General features: G+C 37.9%; 1 pseudogene across 1 annotated transcript; it reads left to right on the top strand.

Moving 5' to 3' along the window:
- The first annotated feature begins 800 nt into the window (after positions 1-800).
- LOC309861941 (keratin, type II cytoskeletal 8 pseudogene) lies at positions 801-2,099 on the top strand (annotated as a pseudogene). Its single transcript has one exon. The product of its transcript is annotated as a keratin, type II cytoskeletal 8 pseudogene (transcript).
- Positions 2,100-20,895: the final 18,796 nt, after the last annotated feature.

Below are 20,895 nucleotides of genomic sequence, written 5' to 3'. Positions count from 1 at the left end.
GGGTTAAGCCTCTGCTTTCTGCTAATGTCATGATCTCAGGGTCCTGGGATCAAGCCCCAAATCAAGCTCTCTGCTCAGCAGGGAGCCTGCTCCCCCCTGCCCTCTCTGCTTGCCTCTCTGGCCACTTGTGATCTCTGTCTGTCATATAAATAAATAAAATCTTCTGAAAAAAAAATCTTGGTGCATGTAGTGTTGTATTTTATAGTCCGAGTCCTCTGAAAACTTTTACAAATAGATAAGTTACAGTATAAAGGATTGGAGAAATCAATGGTCACTCTGAACAAAATTTCAGAACATTAATATTAGACTTGATTTTATTGTTTTTAAATTTATAGGTGGTACTAGAACACCTAAAGCAATAATGAACAGTAAAATATTTAAGAATGTGCTAAATTATGTGCAATATAATTATTCCAAGTCCAAAATTAACTACATAAAATTCAATTATAAAGGAATATATTTTAATTTTGATTTTAATTTTTACCAAATTAAAATAGAATCCTATGTAATGTTGATATCTATTGTTTAAAGTTTCCAAGGTTGACCTAGAAGTAGCTTCTTGCTCTTTCTCGAACCTCTGTTAGTCTGAGCTTACTCGCCTCCACTCCAGCCTTCACCACATCCATCAGGGTAACCCAAAAATCCTATAAGGTGCACACCTCCAACCCCATACCTTTGGTAGCTGCTTGTGCAGGTGCCCACCTGGCACCCACACCAGCTCCCTAGTCTTTTCCCACATGGCCAGGAGTGACAGCTTCAGGGATATCCTGTCCTGCCAATCAAGCATGACATGATTGGGATATGGTGGGGCCAGGGGTATGGGGGGCATCATAGCTATCTCACTGAACCAGAGACTTCTGAGCCCCCTTAAGCTGGAAGTGAACCCCAATATCCAGGCTGTGCATACCCAAGAGAAGGAGAAGATTAAGACCCTCAACATCTTTGTCTCCTTCATCAACAAGCTGCGGCACCTGTAGCAGCAGAACAAAATTATGGAAACCAAGTGCAGCCTCCTTAGCAGCAGAAAACAGCTCAGAGCAACATGGACAACATGCTCCAGAGTTCCACCAACAGCCTTTGGCTGCAGCTGGGCACACTTCACTGGCCAGGAGAAGCTGAAGCCAGAGGTGGAGCTTGGCAACTTGCAAGGGCTGGTGGAGGACGTCAAGAAGAGGAGATCAAAGAGCATGCATATATGCAGAATGTATTTGTCCTCATTGAGAAGGATGTGGATGAAACTTACATGAACCAGGTAGAACTCAAATCCCGCCTGGAAGAGCTGACCAATGAGTTTAGCTGAAGATATGTATATGAAGAGGAGATCCGTGAGATGTAGTCACAGATCTCAGGCACATCCATGGTGCTGTCCATGGACATGGACATGGACCGCAACATTGCAGAGGTCAAGGACCAGTAGAAGGACATCACCAACCTCAGCTGGTCTGAGATTGGGACCAAGTACCAGATCAAGTAAAGTACTCGAAGTTGCAGACATTGGCTAGGAAGCACCAGGATGAATTTTATTGCACAAGGATAGAGATTTTTTATATGAACCACAACATCAGCCAAATCCAGGATGAGACTGAGGACCTCAAAGGCCAGAGGGCTTCCCTGGAGGCAGCCATCGCTGATGCTGAGCAATGCAGTTCAGGTAGAGCAGTGCAGGTAGACGGTTGTTAATGAAGCCAATGCCAAGCTGACCAAGATAGAGGCCACCCTGCAGCGAGCCAAGCATGACCCTGCAGAGAAACTGCACCAGTACCAGGAGCTTCTGAACATCACACTGGCCCTGAACATGGGGATATCGGCCACTTACTCCAAGCTGCTAGAGAGGGAGGAAAGCCTGTTGGAGTCTGGGATGCAGAACACAAGTACTCAAGTCCCCAGCAGCTACTCAGGTGGGTTGAGCTCAGCTTATGGGGATCTCATGAGCCCTAGCCTCACCTGTAACCTGAGCTCTTTCCAGTCCAGGTTCCTCTCTAGCAGAGGCTCCAGTTCCTTCAGCCCATGTCAGCTCCTCCCAGGCTATGGTTGTGAGGAAGATAGTCACCCACAAAGGGAAGCTTGTTTTTCAGTCGTCTGATGTCCTGTTCAAGTGAACAGTCACTGTGGTCTCTCTCAGCCTTCCTGCTTCTGAGGGAAGGAGCTGTGCAGGGGAGAGCTGGGAACAGGAAACCCACCTGAGAGGCTCAGCCTCAGTGCTCAGCCTACGCTTGGAGGAACTCTACTGCCCTGGCTATCCCTTCTTGCCCATGCCCACAGCTAAAAGCCAATTCAAATGTCTTTTCCCAAATAAAGCTTCAGATGGCTCTGCCAATATCATCCCCCCATATTTTCCCCCAAGGTTATTTTCCAAATTGAAACTGGAACATGGTTCAATATATCATGATGTGCTTTTTGTAGCAAAATTGATTATGCCTCAATTTTAAAAGCACAATTTCCTTGGATATCGAGTTTTTTTCTTTTAAAAGATTTTATTCATTTGACAGAGAAAGAGAGAAAAAGAGAGTACAAGCAGACAGAGTAGCAGGCAGAGGGAGAGGGAGAAGCAGGCTCTCCGCTGAGCAGGGAGCCCGATGTGGGGCTGGATTTCAGGACCCTGGAATCATGAACTGAACCAAAGGTAGTCACTTAAGCAACTGAGCCACCCAGGCACCACAATATAGAGATATTTCTAAATTAATACTTAATGATTTTTGAAAAGTAAAGATCTTTTTTTTTTAAAGATTTTATTTATTTATGTGACAGACAGAGATCACAAGTAGGCAGAGAGGCAGGCAGAGAAGAGGGGGGGGGGAGAAGCAGGCTCCCCGCTGAGCAGAGAGCCTGATGTGGGACTCGATCCCAGGACCCTGGGATCATGACCCAAGCTGAAGGTAGCGGTTTAACCCACTGAGCCACCCAGGTGTCCCTGAAAAGTAAAGTTCTTAATCCTAAGATTAAATCCTAAAACATTATTAAACCTAAAATGCTTCACACCATAATTAAATAGAAAAAAAAGAATTGTGTGCTTGGATTAATTAAATACGTTTAACCCTGATATTATAGTCATGAAAAAATAAAAGAAATAAAAACTAAAAAAATATTATATAACATGACTTTTCTCCTGAAGAACCTCCTTCAGTTTAAGTAACCCTGCAGATTCCTGTTATGGAACATTATGAAAGGATTCAATTTAAGAAGAATGAAAGTTATATGTTTCTTGATGAGATTAAAAATGTTAAATCTCTTTCTATTGTATGTTCAAAGAGAATGAATGACCAGTGATCAGGAAAGCAGAACTTGAGCTAGGAAATTAGGTATATATCTCAACACAGTCCAGAGTTAATTCTTGGACAAAATTGCAGAATTGCTGATTTTAGCAGCCTTTGTTTGGGTGGTGGAGTAAGGAGAGGAAAGTATACTGCAAAGCAAAATAACTATTGCTTCAGACTGGTTTTGAATCTTGGTCATCACTTCCTTTTTATTATATACTTAATTCTGTCCCATCTCTGTGTAATAATGGTTGGGAAGCACAGTGAGAAAGCATGGTTTCTGTAGAAATTACACAGAAGATGCCAAAATCCAGATAGTATTTATTACAATCTTAGGTCATCTTATGATTTCTTGCATAAATAAATCAATTTCTCTAAACTTAGTAACCTAGAAATTAATATATATTTCAATCAGGGAATAGTTCCATCCCTGGCAGGATCGACCAGAAAAACTGTTATTATAACACAAAGTAAATATAAAAACATGATAGCAAAAATAACAATATCTTAGAATTGGTATCATATTATCAACAAGACCTCACTCAGAAAACCATCTCAGGCTTTTGTCTGGGAGTATCATTGATATTTCTAGCTCTCGGGTTTTTTTTTTTTTTTTAAGATTTTATTTATTGACAAAGATCACAGGTAGGCAGAGAGACAGGCAGAGAGAGGAGGGGAGGCAGGTTCCTGCTGAGCAGAGAGCCTGATGTGGGGCTTAATACCAGGCCCCTGAGATCATGACCTGAGCTGAAGGCAGAGGCTTAACCCACTGAGCCACCCGGCACCTCAGCTCTCAGCTTTCTGTGCACCTGTGGGGTACATATTTCTCAGTCCCCTCGTAGTTAGTGGGACACTTGCCCAGTACTCACCAATAGGCTGTAAATAAAAATAATCTGTGTAATTTTTAGGAGGATTTATTTCGGAAAACATGTGAGCATCTAAGTTCTCAGTGTCCTGTGCTGTCCAAAAGTCCATGTTTTGAGACGGAGGAATAATATGGTAGAAGCAGCTGAATTACTAGAAAAAAACTTACCAAAAAAGTTACATATCACTCGGCATCAGGGAAATACAAATCAAAACCACAATGAGATATCACCTCACACCAGTCAGAATGGCTAAAATCAATAAGTCAGGAAATGACAGATGCTGGCAAGAATGTGGAGAAAGGGGAACCCTCCTACACTGTTGGTGGGAATGCAAGCTGGTGCAGCCACTCTGGAAAACAGCATGGAGGTTCCTCAAAATGTTGAAAATAGAACTGCCCTATGACCCAGCAATTGCACTACTGGGTCTTTACCCTAAAGATACAAATGTAGTGATCCAAAGGGGCATGTGCACCCAAATGTTTATAGCAGCAATGTCCACAATAGCCAAACTATGGAAAGAACCTAGATGTCCATCAACAGATGAATGGATCAAGAAGATGTGGTATGTATACACAATGGAATACTATGCAGCCATCAAAAGAAATGAAATCTTGCCATTTGCGACAACATGGATGGAACTAGAGCGTATCATGCTTAGTGAAATAAGTCAAGCAGAGAAAGACAACTATCATATGATCTCCCTGATATGAGGAAGTGGTGATGCAACATGGGGGCTTAAGTGGGTAGGAGAAGAATCAATGAAACAAGATGGGATTGGGAGGGAGAAAAACCATAAGTGACTCTTAATCTCACAAAACAAACTGAGGGTTGCTGGGGGGAGGGGGTTTGGGAGAAGGGGGTGGGATTATGAACATTGGGGAGGGTATGTGCTTTGGTGAGTGCTGTGAAGTGTGTAAACCTGGTGATTCACAGACCTGTACCCCTGGGGATAAAAATATATGTTTATAAAAAATTAAAAATTAAAAAAAAAGTTACCAAACTCAGACTGTACTTGCTATGAGGAAGAAATACACCTCTGTTGAATTAGGTCACTGATGCTTGCTTTTGCAATATTACCTTGTCTCTGGACTAACAAATTATTTATTTCAGTTTTAGGATTTATTTTGCACACTCCTGGGTCCTCAAGTTTTTAATATTTATTATATCATAACAAGTATTAATTTTGTTACTAAAAGTATACTGTGCAAAGTGTAAAGGACAATGTTTATGATGGAACACCCAGAACAAATTATGGTGATGACATGACATTGTTTTCAGGTGTGTGGTCATTCCAGTATTTACCATGCTATAATATATTTCACAACCTTGAATAAAATATCCTTCTCTGTTCTTATATTTTTTAGCATAGTTTCTGATGATTAATTATAAAAGTTTTCCATAATAGCAGCAGGCTAATATGATTGTAATGATTCATAGTATGAAAACGTCATGGAATTTTCAATACATAAACTATCTAAAGGATCTTCCCATTATAGGTTTTGTATATATCAATCTCCTCTCCATGGTATTTGCTCAGTCTTGAAATATTGTCATCCACCACTTGTAGCATATCTGCCTTCACGGGCAAGAGCGATTTTATTCCTGGTACTCACTGTCGTCTCTAAAACACAGGGTCTCCGATTTTTAGTCATTAGTGTACAAACATACAAATCTGATCTGACAGTAATAAGAAAGCCTCTAGCAATGTTATTTTCTCTCTGAAAAATCAGTAAGTCTGATATAGAATTTTAAAAGTGACTAAATCGTGGAAACATTTGGTGATGAGAGTATTTCCAAATTTCTTATGTAATAGATACAGAGGTTCTGCAGGAGCTGGGATGCCATGAACAAATGTGCATGTTTTATAAGAAAGCTAAGAACTTGGACTAGATCATTACTGTCATAGTTTTATTTTTTGAAGAGTCTTATTTTCAGAAAAATATTTCTCATCATCTTTTTGTCCTCAAAAATGGGAAAAACAAAAACAATGGCAAAAAGATGATCAGGATGTTTTCTGTAACTCAATGAACTCTATGGTCCCTTCACTAGAATTTTGAGATGAAACATCAGGTTTTCCGAAACTTGTGAATGTTCTTTGCCCATCTTACATGAAAACACTGTTTCAAAACAAAAATTTATACACTTGGAATAAGTTACATATTTGCTCATACTCCTCATAAGAAAGAGAACAATTTGGTGACAGTGTCATAATTATTTGGGTTTATTGAAACCTAGTGTCTTGGCTCTATGGAGATGGGAAAGCTGGGATGAATAGCACTAATCTATTTGGGGGGCAAATCTTTAAGGACTCAATCAACACAAGACAACAACTCATTTCCAGACAGGATAAACAAGGTATTCTAGGTAGGGAACCTCTTGGGATTAAGCTTTGTATACACCATCTAATGTCTGGCTGAAAGTATGGGAAATAATCTAGTTTAGAGTGAGTGGCCTAGTAAGTGTGGGACAGAGCACCAAGAAGGGTTGAATTAAGGAGATGCCTTCTATTTCCAAACAAACTAAATGAGTTAGAAAATCAAACAAAACTTGAAGAAAATAGTGAACACTAATATAGGAACATTTTTAAAATCATAAACAAATCAAGACATATTAAAATTATGGGCAAAATCCTTCAAGTATTCCTCAGGATTGATTCAAGATCAGTCCTAATGTTGGACAGGTGAGTCTTGTATTGTAGTGACCATATCTTAATATGTGCAAACAATAAATTATCAATAAAGACAAAAATCAAGGTCCTAGAAATTGGTGGGTAAAATAGAAGTAATATTTAGGTAAAAGCTAGAATGTGAAATAGCATGGAATTTCTAACTAAAACAGAAGCTTTGTTTTACATAGCAAAATGGAGTTAGAGTAAATATCCTCAGCTTCTCAACTATGCCAGAAAATTAGTGAGACTAAAGCTAGGTTTATTTCAAGACTTAATTTCATTTGTATTCATTATTTAATTATTATCTATAATTTTTATATCACACTTTTATCTATGTCATGTCAATATATTCTAAAATATATTTTAAAGTGCCTTGGAAAAGATTATCATATGAAATAAAATAACATCTGTAAATCTAGATACAGAAAATGAGCAAAGAAGGGTTTAAGACAGTTGGGGTTTAAGAGGTGATATACAGATCCAAGCACAGTCAGCGGCTAAATAGCTTCCTTCTTAGCTCTAGGCTTTCTAGCGACTATCTCGGAATTTTTATAATTCATACAGTTCACCATATTCATAAGATAAGAATAAAATTATATGCCCTATAGCATTATACTTTCTTAAACTAAGACTCAGGAAGAATTTCCCACAAGAGTCTTTGAGTAGACATGAATAATGTAAGAAACAATGGCCTGATTAAAAATATGTTGATGAATATTAAATATGAACTGTCTTTATTCCTTAGACTAATATTAATCATAAGGAGTGATAATATTCAAACAGAATCAGACTGACCCAAACAAGCACAGTACATTTGAGGCTGTCCTGCCCTCCATTTTATCCTAAGCATATGGCGTTTCCCCTTACGGATGATCAAAAATGACATATTTTCCTATAACTCTTTTTTGAGCCCCAAAGAATGGGCTTTCTTTGATTGGAATCCCTTACTTTTGCTGCTAGTTAAAATACAGGCAACTGGAAATCTTCATTGCACAATGGCAAATTTGATGCTGAACCTATCTGTTGTTGTCTTAAATTATGGAATAATAAAGAATGGCTATAAAAATGAGAATGTTATAGTTATTTTTGTGTGTCTACTTGACTGGATCAGGGATGCCCAGCTATCCTGTTAAACTTAAATTCTGTTTGTGTCTGTAAAAGTCTTTCTTTCTTTTTTTTTTTTCATTTTATTTTATTTTATTTCTTTTCAGTGTTCCAGCATTCACTCATTTATGCACCACACCCAGTGCTCCATGCAATCGTGCCCTCCATAATACCGACCACTAGGCTCACCCAACCCCCTCACCCTTATCCCCTCCAAAACCCTCAGTTTGTTTCTCAGAGCCCAGTCTCTCATGGTTTGTCTCCCCTTCCAATTTCCCCCAACTCACTTCTCTCCATCTGGATGAGATTAGTATTTGAATCAATAGTTTCAGTCAAGTAGATTGCCGTCTCCAAAATAAGTGGGCACAATCCAATCCACTGAGGACTTGAATAGATTAAAAAGCAGAGGAAGTTGGGATTGGTCTCTTCTTTTTTGTTCCTGACTCACTGTTGAGCTAAGACATCTTATCTCCCCCTGTCCGGGGACTGGGATTTACATCATGAGCTCCTCTTGTTTTCAGAACTAGAAACTCAAACTCAATTTTATCACAGCTTATCCTCTGTCTCCAGCTTGCAAAGAGCAGATTGTAGGGTTTTTCAGCTCCTATAATTGTATGAGCAAATTTCTCATAATAAATCTCCTTTTGTATCCTCTCAGTGCTGTAAATCTAGAGAATCTTAACACAGACAGTAAAAAGAGTTGACATGGATGGAGAAAAATTGGAACCCACATATACTGCAGGTGGAGAAGTAAATTGAAGCTACTTTGGAAAACTGGCAGTTTAAAAATAGAGTCACCATATAATACAGCAATTCGAATCCTAAGCATGTACCCAATAGATAAGAAAACATGTCCGCACAAACACATGTATATAAATGTCAGTGTTCTTCTTCTTCTTTTTTTTTTTGCAGCATTCTTCTTCTTTTTTTTTTTTTTTTTTGCATCCACTTTTTGTTGGAACTTTCTAACATTATTTTTAATAGTTGAAAATTGGAAAGCCCAAATGTCCATTAACTGTTCAATAAATTGTGATACATCTCTACATTAAAATTTTTTTGGAAATAGAACAAATGCAGAACTGATACACCCTACAGTGAGGATAAACATTATGACAAACGAAAGAAGATAGTCACAGAAGATGACATTGCATGATTCTCTCTATATATGAAATATCCAAAAATAGGAAAATCTATCAGGAAATATAATACACCAGTTGCTACTTACGGCTGATGAAGGCAAAGACGTTGGGGTTGGGGGGAGGGTATGTGATGGGTTAGTATTGCTTAATTATGATCACACTTGCATAATTTCATAAATTTACTTAAAATCAGTGAACTGTACATGTCAGCAGGAGAAGACTTTATTGCATGTAAACTATATACTAATGAAAATGCCTAAGAAATCATTGTAAATGTTTCCTTCTAAATCTAAATCTGGCTGAAACTAGTGAATACCCTGAGATTAGTTAACACTAAAAAAACCTGTTGCCTTCTCTATTTCTTCAAGAATTCACGCATCCATAGCTGCTGCAAAAATGGGGATGACTTTTCTGAAGGCATGTTTCACAGAATTCTGTAGCATATCCCTTAGCACTAAATTAAGGGTAACCATGATTCAAGAGAATTTTTGCAAAATTCACCTCAGAGACATGAAGCTTCCCTAGCATTCACCAGAAGTTTACTTACTCTCCTCTTTTAGAAAGAAAGAGAAGAAAGAGAGAGAGAGAAAGAGAAAGAAAAATAACCCCAATAATGACTATGAAGTATTATGCTCAAGTAAATCATTGTCTCAAACTGTCATCCATTCTCTTTCACATTCTTGCAACAGATGGAACATTAAAAACTTGTGAAGTTCCCTTCAGAGCCCTCTATTCAAAAATTGTCCCTGTGTTTGTGTAATGTGATTGTGAGAAAACAGTTGGCCTGCCTTGGAAGGAGGGAATGAATTCCTGACTGGATGTCCTTACTGCTAACTGTCTTTGCTCAAAGTCTGAATGTAAAAACATTCAATGCCTCCTACCAGAAAAAAACGTGTGGTGATTAGGAAAACATTCGGTTTCACTTTCTACACCAAAGTTGGTATCGATTCAAGGGTATATAAGAGGACTATTTTAAGAAAGATCTACACAAGTATTATGAAAGTGACTATATATTTTATATGAGAAAAAAAATCACAACACATTAAAACTTTAAGAGGTTCATACATTCAAAACTTAGAAAAAATAGCATATTTTTATTAACTCATGACATGCCTCTATACTACTTTTTCTATAATATTGTTAGCTATACACTATGATTACCTCTTAATATGAAAATATTTTATTTTTTTTAAAGGAAAGAGAAAAATCTTTCCTTTAGTATATTTGATATTTTTTATTGTTAATATTATTGATTCCTTAGAAAAAGTAGCTTTGGGTCTCAAATAATTCTTATGTCATATAATTTTTTAGAGTTGTTAAACTTGAGAAAAACTATCAAGCATTTTTGATTTATGAACTGTAAGATTTCAGGGTACTTTAAAATTTATTCCTCAATGAATAATTTTAAGTATTCATTCATTAACTACTTTGTCTTTAATATCTTTATGGGGATAACATTTTATAAGTTTTATGTTACTACCATTGGTGTTGGTATCCTATGCCAAGTGAACAATGCATTTCAAATTTTGTTATATGTTTTTATGATTAATCATTTTAGATAAATGGATTCTCAAAACCCAGACCTTATTCATTAATTAGTTTTGGAATCTCTTCTTAATGAATTACTGTATTTAATATTACTTATTTATTTTATAATTTACATCTTAATATCAAAATGTTTCCTGTTTTACTGCTTATATTTATCATTTCATATTCCACTTATTTTTAACCTAAATTTTTCTGTTCTTCAATAACAAATATTAAGCCAACAAAAGAAATACCTTTTATAAAGTGTCCAAATCAGGCATCTATTATTTCTTATGTATTTTATTAAAGATTACAAGATGTCTTTGGAATTGCAGTTGAAAGATGTATTTGAACCATAGCAACGTTTGGAGTAAACTTTAGCATTTCATTTGTGTGGGTTTCACCTCTCAGATTTTGAAAATATGTTTTAGAATGCTTAAAGTGGTTTTACTCCCATATTTCAAACCCTGAACAGCTTTACAGTGGGCAGATAATCTCATTACACTTTTAAAAAATCCAAATTGGCAGCAACATAAACTTGAAATAAAAATATATTAAAAAGTACAAGGTAGCAAGTGCCAACAAATTTAGGTATTGTGAAAGCAGCTTTTTCTCTGATAGGATTAAGAGAATGAGTGGTATAAACCTCTATTGTACAAACCTTTGGATTCACCACTCTCTATGAGTCAGAAGTCCAGGCCATAAAAATGTTTCTGGAAGACATTTCAACATAAGGAACTTTGAAAAAAAACTTTAATATATATGGAAGCTACTCTAAATATATCGAGCTAAAGAGTAACTGTGCCCCAAATTATCTCCCCATAGCTGATCCCCAAAATAACTACGGCCATTTCAAAATCACCCACAAGAGGGGACTATTCAATCTAGTGGCCAAAACTACAGGAGACACCACTCTTCAACAATTGTGACTAAAACCTTTACCCTTGCGTATTGTATAAAGAACATGCTTATGTGAATCTATGGCTAAGATCACTTAGCTTTAGAGTAAATAAGCTTCAACAATGTAGAGTCAAAAGCATAAGACCACAGAAAAGTGGAGAAATCTTCTAAGCAGGAAACTGAAAGGAACATATGTAGTAAGTAAAATATGAATTTATTTATTTAAAGTAAAATATGAATTTATTTAAATAATATTTTGAGTGGGAATGAAAGGTCACTTAATTAAACCTTGAATAGTCTCTGGGATTCTATGTACCTTGAAGTTCTTAAACTTCAAGATACATAGAAAAATTCTAGTTTAGGTGAAATCTAAAGAAGGACATTTCACCTGATATTAGCATTCAGGAATATATGTATTAGAATCCTAGTACTGCTTTTGGTTTTCTAAAGCTGCATAAAAAGTCGCTATAACTGCAGTGCCCTAAAACAATATACATGAATCATCTCACACTATGTGTGGGTTAGGAATCCAGGAACAGCTTAGCTGGTCTTTTGCTTAAGGTCACACATGGTTGTCATAACTGAGCTGCCTTCTCATCTGCAGGCTCAACTGGAAAACAATGTTTCCAGTTCCACTCAGGTTGTTGGCAAAATTCATTCCCTTGTGGCTGCAGACTGTGGCCCTCCACATCTAATGGTCAACAGTGGGGTTACCTGGGTGGCTTAGCTGGTTAAGTGTCCAACTTGATTTACAACACAAGTCATAATCTCAGGGTCATGGGATCAACGCTGCCTCAAGCTCCTTATGAGCCTGGAACCTGCTTAAGATTCTCTCTCTCCCTCTCTCTCTGCCCCTCCCCCCACCCCTTGCATGTACATGCTTTTAAATAAATAAATAAATAATAAATAAATTAAAGTAAAGGTCAACTGTAAACATATATTTTTATCCCCAGGGGTACAGGTCTGTGAATCACCAGGTTTACACACTTCACAGCACTCACCAAAGCACATACCCTCCCCAATGTCCATAATCCCACCACCCCCTTCTCCCAAACCCCCTCCCCCCAGCAACCCTCAGTTTGTTTTGTGAGATTGAGTCACTTATGGTTTGTCTCCCTCCCAATCCCATCTTGTTTCATTTATTCTTCTCCTACCCACTTAAGCCTCCATGTTGCATCACCACTTCCTCATATCAGGGAGAACATATGATAGTTGTCTTTCTCTGCTTGACTTATTTCGCTAAGCATGATACGCTCTAGTTCCATCCATGTTGTCGCAAATGGCAAGATTTCATTTCTTTTGATGGCTGCATAGTATTCCATTGTGTATATATACCACATCTTCTTGATCCATTCATCTGTTGATGGACATCTAGGTTCTTTCCATAGTTTGGCTATTGTGGACATTGCTGCTATAAACATTCGGGTGCATGTGCCCCTTTGGATCACTACATTTGTATCTTTAGGGTAAATACCCAATAGTGCAATTGCTGGGTCAAGGGCAGTTCTATTTTCAACATTCTGAGGAACCTCCATGCTGTTTTCCAGAGTGGCTGCACCAGCTTGCATTCCCACCAACAGTGCAAGAGGGTTCCCGTTTCTCCACATCCTCGCCAGCATCTGTCATTTCCTGACTTGTTGATTTTAGCCATTCTTACTGGTGTGAGGTGATATCTCATTGTGGTTTTGATTTGTATTTCCCTGATGCCAAGTGATATGGAGCACTTTTTCATGTGTCTGTTGGCCATCTGGATGTCTTCTTTGCAGAAATGTCTGTTCATGTCCTCTGCCCATTTTTGATTGGATTATTTGTTCTTTGGGTGTTGAGTTTGCTAAGTTCTTTATAGATTCTGGACACTAGTCCTTTATCTGATATGTCGTTTGCAAATATCTTCTCCCATTCTGTCAGTTGTCTTTTGATTTTGTTAACTGTTTCTTTTGCTGTGCAAAAGCTTTTGATCTTGATGAAATCCCAATAGTTCATTTTTTCCCTTGCTTCCCTTGCCTTTGGCGTTGTTCCTAGGAAGATGTTGCTGCGGCTGAGGTCGAAGAGGTTGCTGCCTGTGTTCTCCTCAAGGATTTTGATGGATTCCTTTCGCACATTGAGGTCCTTCATCCATTTTGAGTCTATTTTTGTGTGTGGTGTAAGGAAATGGTCCAATTTCATTTTTCTGCATGTGGCTGTCCAATTTTCCCAGCACCATTTATTGAAGAGGCTGTCTTTTTTCCATTGGACATTCTTTCCTGCTTTGTCGAAGATTAGTTGACCATAGAGTTGAGGGTCTATTTCTGGGCTCTTTATTCTGTTCCATTGATCTATGTGTCTGTTTTTGTGCCAGTACCATGCTGTCTTGATGATGACAGCTTTGTAATAGAGCTTGAAGTCCGGAATTGTGATGCCACCAACGTTGGCTTTCTTTTTCAATATCCCTTTGGCTATTCGAGGTCTTTTCTGGTTCCATATAAATTTTAGCATTATTTGTTCCATTTCTTTGAAAAAGATGGATGGTACTTTGATAGGAATTGCATTAAATGTGTAGATTGCTTTAGGTAGCATAGACATTTTCACAATATTTATTCTTCCAATCCAGGAGCATGGAACATTTTTCCATTTCTTTCTGTCTTCCTCAGTTTCTTTCATGAGTACTTTATAGTTTTCTGAGTATAGATTCTGTGTCTCTTTGGTTAGGTTTATTCCTAGATATCTTATGGTTTTGGATGCAATTGTAAATGGGATTGACTCCTTAATATCTCCTTCTTCTGTCTTGCTGTTGGTGTAGAGAAATGCAACTGATTTCTGTGCATTGATTTTATATCCTGACACTTTACTGAATTCCTGTATAAGTTCTAGCAGTTTTGGAGTGGAGTCTTTTGGGTTTTCCACATATAGTATCATATCATCTGCAAAGAGTGATAATTTGACTTCTTCTTTGCCGATTTGGATGCCTTTAATTTCCTTTTGTTGTCTGATTGCTGAGGCTAGGACCTCTAGTACTATGTTGAATAGCAGTGGTGATAATGGACATCCCTGCCGTGTTCCTGACCTTAGTGGAAAAGCTTTCAGTTTTTCTCCATTGAGAATGATATTTGCAGTGGGTTTTTCATAGATGGCTTTGATGATATTGAGGTATGTGCCCTCTATCCCTACACTTTAAGAGTTTTGATCAGGAAGGGATGCTGTACTTTGTCAAATGCTTTTTCAGCATCTATTGAAAGTATCATATGGTTCTTGTTCTTTCTTTTATTGATGTGTTGTATCACATTGACTGATTTGCGGATGTTGAACCAACCTTGCAGTCCTGGAATAAATCCCACTTGGTCGTGGTGAATAATCTTTTTAATGTACTGTTGAATCCTATTGGCTAGTATTTTGTTGAGTATTTTCGCATCTGTGTTCATCAAGGATATCGGTCTATAGCTCTCTTTTTTGGTGGGATCCTTGTCTGGTTTTGGGATCAAGGTGATGCTGGCCTCATAAAATGAGTTTGGAAGTTTTCCTTCCATTTCTATTTTTTGGAACAGTTTCAGGAGAATAGGAATTAGTTCTTCTTTAAATGTTTGGTAGAATTCCCCCGGGAAGCCATCTGGCCCTGGGCTTTTGTTTGTTTGGAGATTTTTAATGACTGTTTCAATCTCCTTACTGGTTATGGGTCTGTTCAGGCTTTCTATTTCTTCCTGGTTCAGTTGTGGTAGTTTATATGTTTCTAGGAATGCATCCATTTCTTCCAGATTGTCAAATTTATTGCCGTAGAGTTGCTCATAGTATGTTCTTATAATAGTTTGTATTTCTTTGGTGTTAGTTGTGATCTCTCCTCTTTCATTCATGATTTTATTTATTTGGGTCCTTTCTCTTTTCTTTTTGATAAGTCGGGCCAGGGGTTTATCAATTTTATTAATTCTTTCAAAGAACCAGCTCCTAGTTTCGTTGATTTGTTCTATTGTTTTTTTGGTTTCTATTTCATTGATTTCTGCTCTGATCTTTATGATTTCTCTTCTCCTGCTGGGCTTAGGGTTTCTTTCTTGTTCTTTCTCCAGCTCCTTTAGGTGTAGGGTTAGGTTGTGTACCTGAGACCTTTCTTGTTTCTTGAGAAAGGCTTGTACCGCTATATATTTTCCTCTCAGGACTGCCTTTGTTGTGTCCCACAGATTTTGAACCGTTGTATTTTCATTATCATTTGTTTCCATGATTTTTTTCAATTCTTCTTTAATTTCCCGGTTGACCCATTCATTTTTTAGAAGGATACTGTTTAGTCTCCATGTATTTGGGTTCTTTCCAAACTTCCTTTTGTGGTTGAGTTCTAGCTTTAGAGCATTGTGGTCTGAAAATATGCAGGGAATGATCCCAATCTTTTGATACCGGTTGAGTCCTGATTTAGGACCAAGGATGTGATCTATTCTGGAGAATGTTCCATGTGCACTAGAGAAGAATGTGTATTCTGTTGCTTTGGGATGAAATATTCTGAATATATCTGTGATGTCCATCTGGTCCAGTGTGTCGTTTAAGGCCTTTATTTCCTTGCTGATCTTTTGCTTGGATGACCTGTCCATTTCAGTGAGGGGAGTGTTAAAGTCCCCTACTATTATTGTATTGTTGTTGATGTGTTTCTTTGATTTTGTTATTAATTGGTTTATATAGTTGGCTGCTCCCACGTTGGGGGCATAGATATTTAAAATTGTTAAATCTTCTTGTTGGACAGACCCTTTGAGTATGATATAGTGTCCTTCCTCATCTCTTATTATAGTCTTTGGCTTAAAATCTAATTGATCTGATATAAGGATTGCCACTCCTGCTTTCTTCTGATGTCCATTAGCATGGTAAATTCTTTTCCACCCCCTCACTTTAAATCTGGAGGTGTCTTCGGGCTTAAAATGAGTTTCTTGGAGGCAACATATAGATGGGTTTTGTTTTTTTATCCATTCTGATACCCTGTGTCTTTTGACAGGGGCATTTAGCCCATTCACATTCAGGGTAACTATTGAGAGATATGAATTTAGTGCCATTGTATTGCCTGTAAGGTGACTGTTATTGTATATAGTCTCTGTTCCTTTCTGATCTACTACTTGTAGGCTCTCTCTTTGCTTAGAGGACCCCTTTCAATATTTTCTGTAGAGCTGGTTTGGTATTTGCAAATTCTTTCAGTTGTTGTTTGTCCTGGAAGCTTTTAATCTCTCCTTCTATTTTCAATGATAGCCTAGCTGGATATAGTATTCTGGGCTGCATGTTTTTCTCGTGTAGTGCTCTAAAAATATCATGCCAGCTCTTTCTGGCCTGCTAGGTCTCTGTGGATAAGTCAGCTGCCAATCTAATATTTTTACCATTGTATGTTACAGACTTCTTTTCCTGGGCTGCTTTCAGGATTTTCTCTTTGTCACTGAGACTTGTAAATTTTACTATTAGGTGACGGGGTGTGGGCCTATTCTTATTGATTTTGAGGGGCGTTCTCTGAACCTCCTGAATTTTGATGCTCGTTCCCTTTGCCATATTGGGGAAATTCTCCCCAATAATTCTCTCCAGTATACCTTCTGCTCCCCTCTCTCTTTCTTCTTCTTCTGGAATCCCAATTATTCTAATGTTGTTTTGTCTTATGGTGTCACTTATCTCTCGAATTCTCCCCTCGTGGTCCAGTAGCTGTTTGTCCCTCTTTTGCTCAGCTTCTTTATTCTCTGTCATTTGGTCTTCTATATCACTAATTCTTTCTTCTGCCTCATTTATCCTAGCAGTGAGAGCCTCCATTTTTGATTGCACCTCATTAATAGCTTTTTTGATTTCAACTTGGTTAGATTTTAGTTCTTTTATTTCTCCAGAAAGGGCTTTTATATCTCTCGAGAGGGTTTCTCTAATATCTTCCATGCCTTTTTCGAGCCCGGCTAGAACCTTGAGAATTGTCATTCTGAACTCTAGATCTGACATATTACCGATGTCTGTATTGATTAGGTCCCTAGCCTTCGGTACTGCCTCTTGTTCTTTTTTTTGTGTTGAATTTTTACGTCTTGTCATTTTGGCCAGATAAGAGTAAATGAAGGGGCAAGTAAAATGATAAAAGGGTGGCAACAACCCCAGGAAAATATGCTTTCACCAAATTAGAAGAGATCCAAAATCGTGAGTGGGGAGAAAGGGGATAAAAAGAGGTTCAAAAAGAAAGAAAGAAAAAAAAAGAAAAAAGAAAAGAAAAAAATTTTTTTTTAAAAAAGAAAACACCTGAGAAAAATGTAAAAAAGAAAAAATATATATATTAGATAAACTAGTAAAAAATCGTTAAAAAAGAAAAAGGTAACAGTTAAAAAAAAAAAATTTTACCCGAAGGCGAGAAGAAAAAAAAAAAAATGAAAAAGAAAAAATTAAATTAACTGCAAGACTAAAAAAAATCACAGGAAAAAAGCCATGAGTTCAGTGCTTGGCTTTCTCCTCCTCTGGAATTCTGCTGCTCTCCTTGGTATTGAAACCGCACTCCTTGGTAGGTGAACTTGGTCTCGGCTGGATTCCTGTTGATCTTCTGGGGGAGGGGCCTGTTGTAGTGATTCTCAAGTGTCTTTGCCCCAGGCGGAATTACACCGCCCTTACCGGGGGCCTGGGTGAGTAATCCGCTTGGGTTTGCTTTCAGGAACTTTTGTTCCCTGAGCGCTTTCCGTAGAGTTCCGGAGGACGGGAACACAAATGGCGGCCTCCTGGTCTCCAGCCCGGAGGAGCCGAGAGCCCAGGGCCCCACTCCTCAGTGCGCCCTCAGAGAACCGCGCCCAGTTACTCCCGTCTGCCTGACCTCCGGCCGTGCTCCGAGATCACCGAGCCTGCGACCGGTTCAAGGTAACCCCGAGCTGTGAGCTTACTGTCTCTGCAGCCGGCTTTCCCGTTCTATCAATACCCGCAAGCTCTGCGACACTCAGACACCCCCCATCCTTCTGTGACCCTGCGGGACCTGAGGCCACGCTGACCCCGCGTGGGCTTCGCCCCGGTTTAGCCTCTGGAGCGATGTCCCTCAGCGAAACATACTTTTAAAAGTCCTGATTTTGTGCGCGGTTGCTCCGCCGCTTGCCAAGAGCCGGCCCCTCCCCCCGGGGTCTATCTTCCCGTCGCTTTGGATTCACTTCTCCGCCGGTCCTACCTTTCAGAAAGTGGTTGTTTTTCTGTTTCCAGAATTGCTGTTCTTCTTCTCTTCGGTCTGCCGATGGATTTTCAGGTGTTTGCAATCTTTAGATAAGCTATCTAGCTGATCTCCGGCTAGCTGAAGCAGTCTCAGCTTGCTACTTCTCCGCCAACTTGACTCCCCTGTAGTTCCTTGCTATGTGGTCCTTTTCATAGACAATTTACAGCAATGCTGGATTACTTCTTCCGGGTCAGCAGGAGACTCTGTCTCTATTCTGCTAACACAGAGTTTTGTGTAATGTTAAGACTTAATCATAGGCATGAAACCCAAACACTTTGCTATATTCTATTGTTAGAAGCAGGTCACAGTTCCCACACGCACTGAAGAGGAGAGGATTATATGGTGCATCATCAGGGGAAAGAAATCCAGGGAACATTTTACAATTTTCCCTACAACAGCATAGAGATTATTGATTTGCAGTGATTTTGTAATTTCTTAAGATTATCTTATAATAACAGGTACAACAGAGGTAGCCAGTGATGTCAGGTAAAATTTGATCAACTTTGAGGAAAATCTGACATTCATTAATATAAACACAGAGTCTTTATGAGGAAAGAATCTGTGATTATTTCACCGTATATTTTATTTTACTTTTGACTTTCATTTATTAACTCCACTTTTATAGGACATCAGTAAGAATGTGGTGTTCTTTTTTAACAACTTGACCAAAGCAAGTCAATATTTAAGGGGAAAAAAAACCAATATTGGTTCTTCCACTAAGAAAAAGAACCTGTGAATAATATTAGTGCAAAGATCTGTAAATAGTGCACTGCCATTTTCCCTGAGGAAATAAAAATCTAATCAGAATATAGAGTTTATATAAGAAATGCAAAGAATATTGTGGAAACAAAGGTAACAGAACAAATAATTCCAGTCATACGTGTCCTGGCAGTTTATAAAAGGAGGTGAAATTTAGATGGAATTGTCAGAATTGGGTAAATGGAGAAAGGGGCATGGGGAGTAGTAGAGAGAAATGGATCAGTTTGTGCAAAAGCTATTAGATTGAAAGAAAATGTCTTTGAGGTATATTAAAGAGGTAATTATGGTTGATGTTTAGGAATCAATCAGAAAAGACTAATAATAGGTTTAATTGTTAAGCTACATTGGGGGCAGTTCAATAAAAAGTATGCAGTTTGAGCTATAGAGTAATATTTTATACCTTAGGCAACAGGGATTTGTGGTGGCTGGATAACATCTGTACACTAAAAAGGAGATTAATTAGCATGGGAGTTATTTTAAAGGTAATGGATTTACAGATTGGGAGAAAATAAAAATTGGTAGGTATTTATAATTTTATCTAGAAAAAGTTAAGTAAAGGAAAAAGAAATGGTTGTCATTGCCTAATACCTAAGGCTTCCTGGATGATCTGAAAGAGATGGTGAGTAAAAGTGAAGAGCTGATAAACAGACTCTCAAATTATAACGAGGAAAAAGGAAAAGATAAAGGAAGAAAAGGGCGCCTCAGGGCTCCGTCAGTTAAGCATCTGCCTTCGGTTCAGGTCATGTTTCGAGAGTCCTGGGATCAAGTCCCACAGTGGGCTCCCTGCTGCACAGGGAGACTACTTCTCCCCGTACCCCTCCACCCACTCATTCTCTCAATCTCTCTCCCTCTTTTCCCTCTCTTTCAAATAATAAATAAATAAAATATTTTTTTTAAAAAAGGAAAGGGAAGAAGAGTTTCCTGCATGCAAGGGATACTGAGTCTAATCAATGCATAGTTGGTGTTAAACATGTCTAATAAATGAGGACTGGAATTTCCATCAGTTAATGTTAAGAATTTTAAGGCAAGTTCCCATGAATTTCTGTGTTACATCTACGTTGGTGGCCAGACATAATATATATCAAAAATTCAGCTCACAGATAATGAAGGATTAAATGAAAGTCCATGGAAGCTGGGATGATAAAGAATTATAAACCATATCTAACTAAAAGAAAATCACTTGACTGTATGAAGTAAGAGGGAAGTGTTGAAGATAAATAACCCTTATATTTCTAGCTCAAGAAAAATCAGCAATTGTGATGTCATTAACAGAGATAGCATACAAAAGAGGGAAAGCAAATGTAGTGAGTATCTACTGATAATAGTTTAAAAATATTCATATCTAAATGATTGAAATCAAAAGAGAAAATATGGTATTATATGAAATGCAGCATTAGGTAACAGAATAACAAGGTTAATTAGAACAACAAGTTATTTTTTATTTATATAATGCTTATTTATTTTCTTAATAATTTCAAAAATTTTTTGTTGAAAGGATAAAGCATCTTAACTTGTAAAAATATTTACATTGTTTTAA

Source organism: Mustela nivalis (assembly GCF_964662115.1).
Source record: "Mustela nivalis genome assembly, chromosome: 3".
Taxonomy (NCBI): domain Eukaryota; kingdom Metazoa; phylum Chordata; class Mammalia; order Carnivora; family Mustelidae; genus Mustela; species Mustela nivalis.
This window is presented reverse-complemented; position numbering and strand designations above follow the sequence as displayed.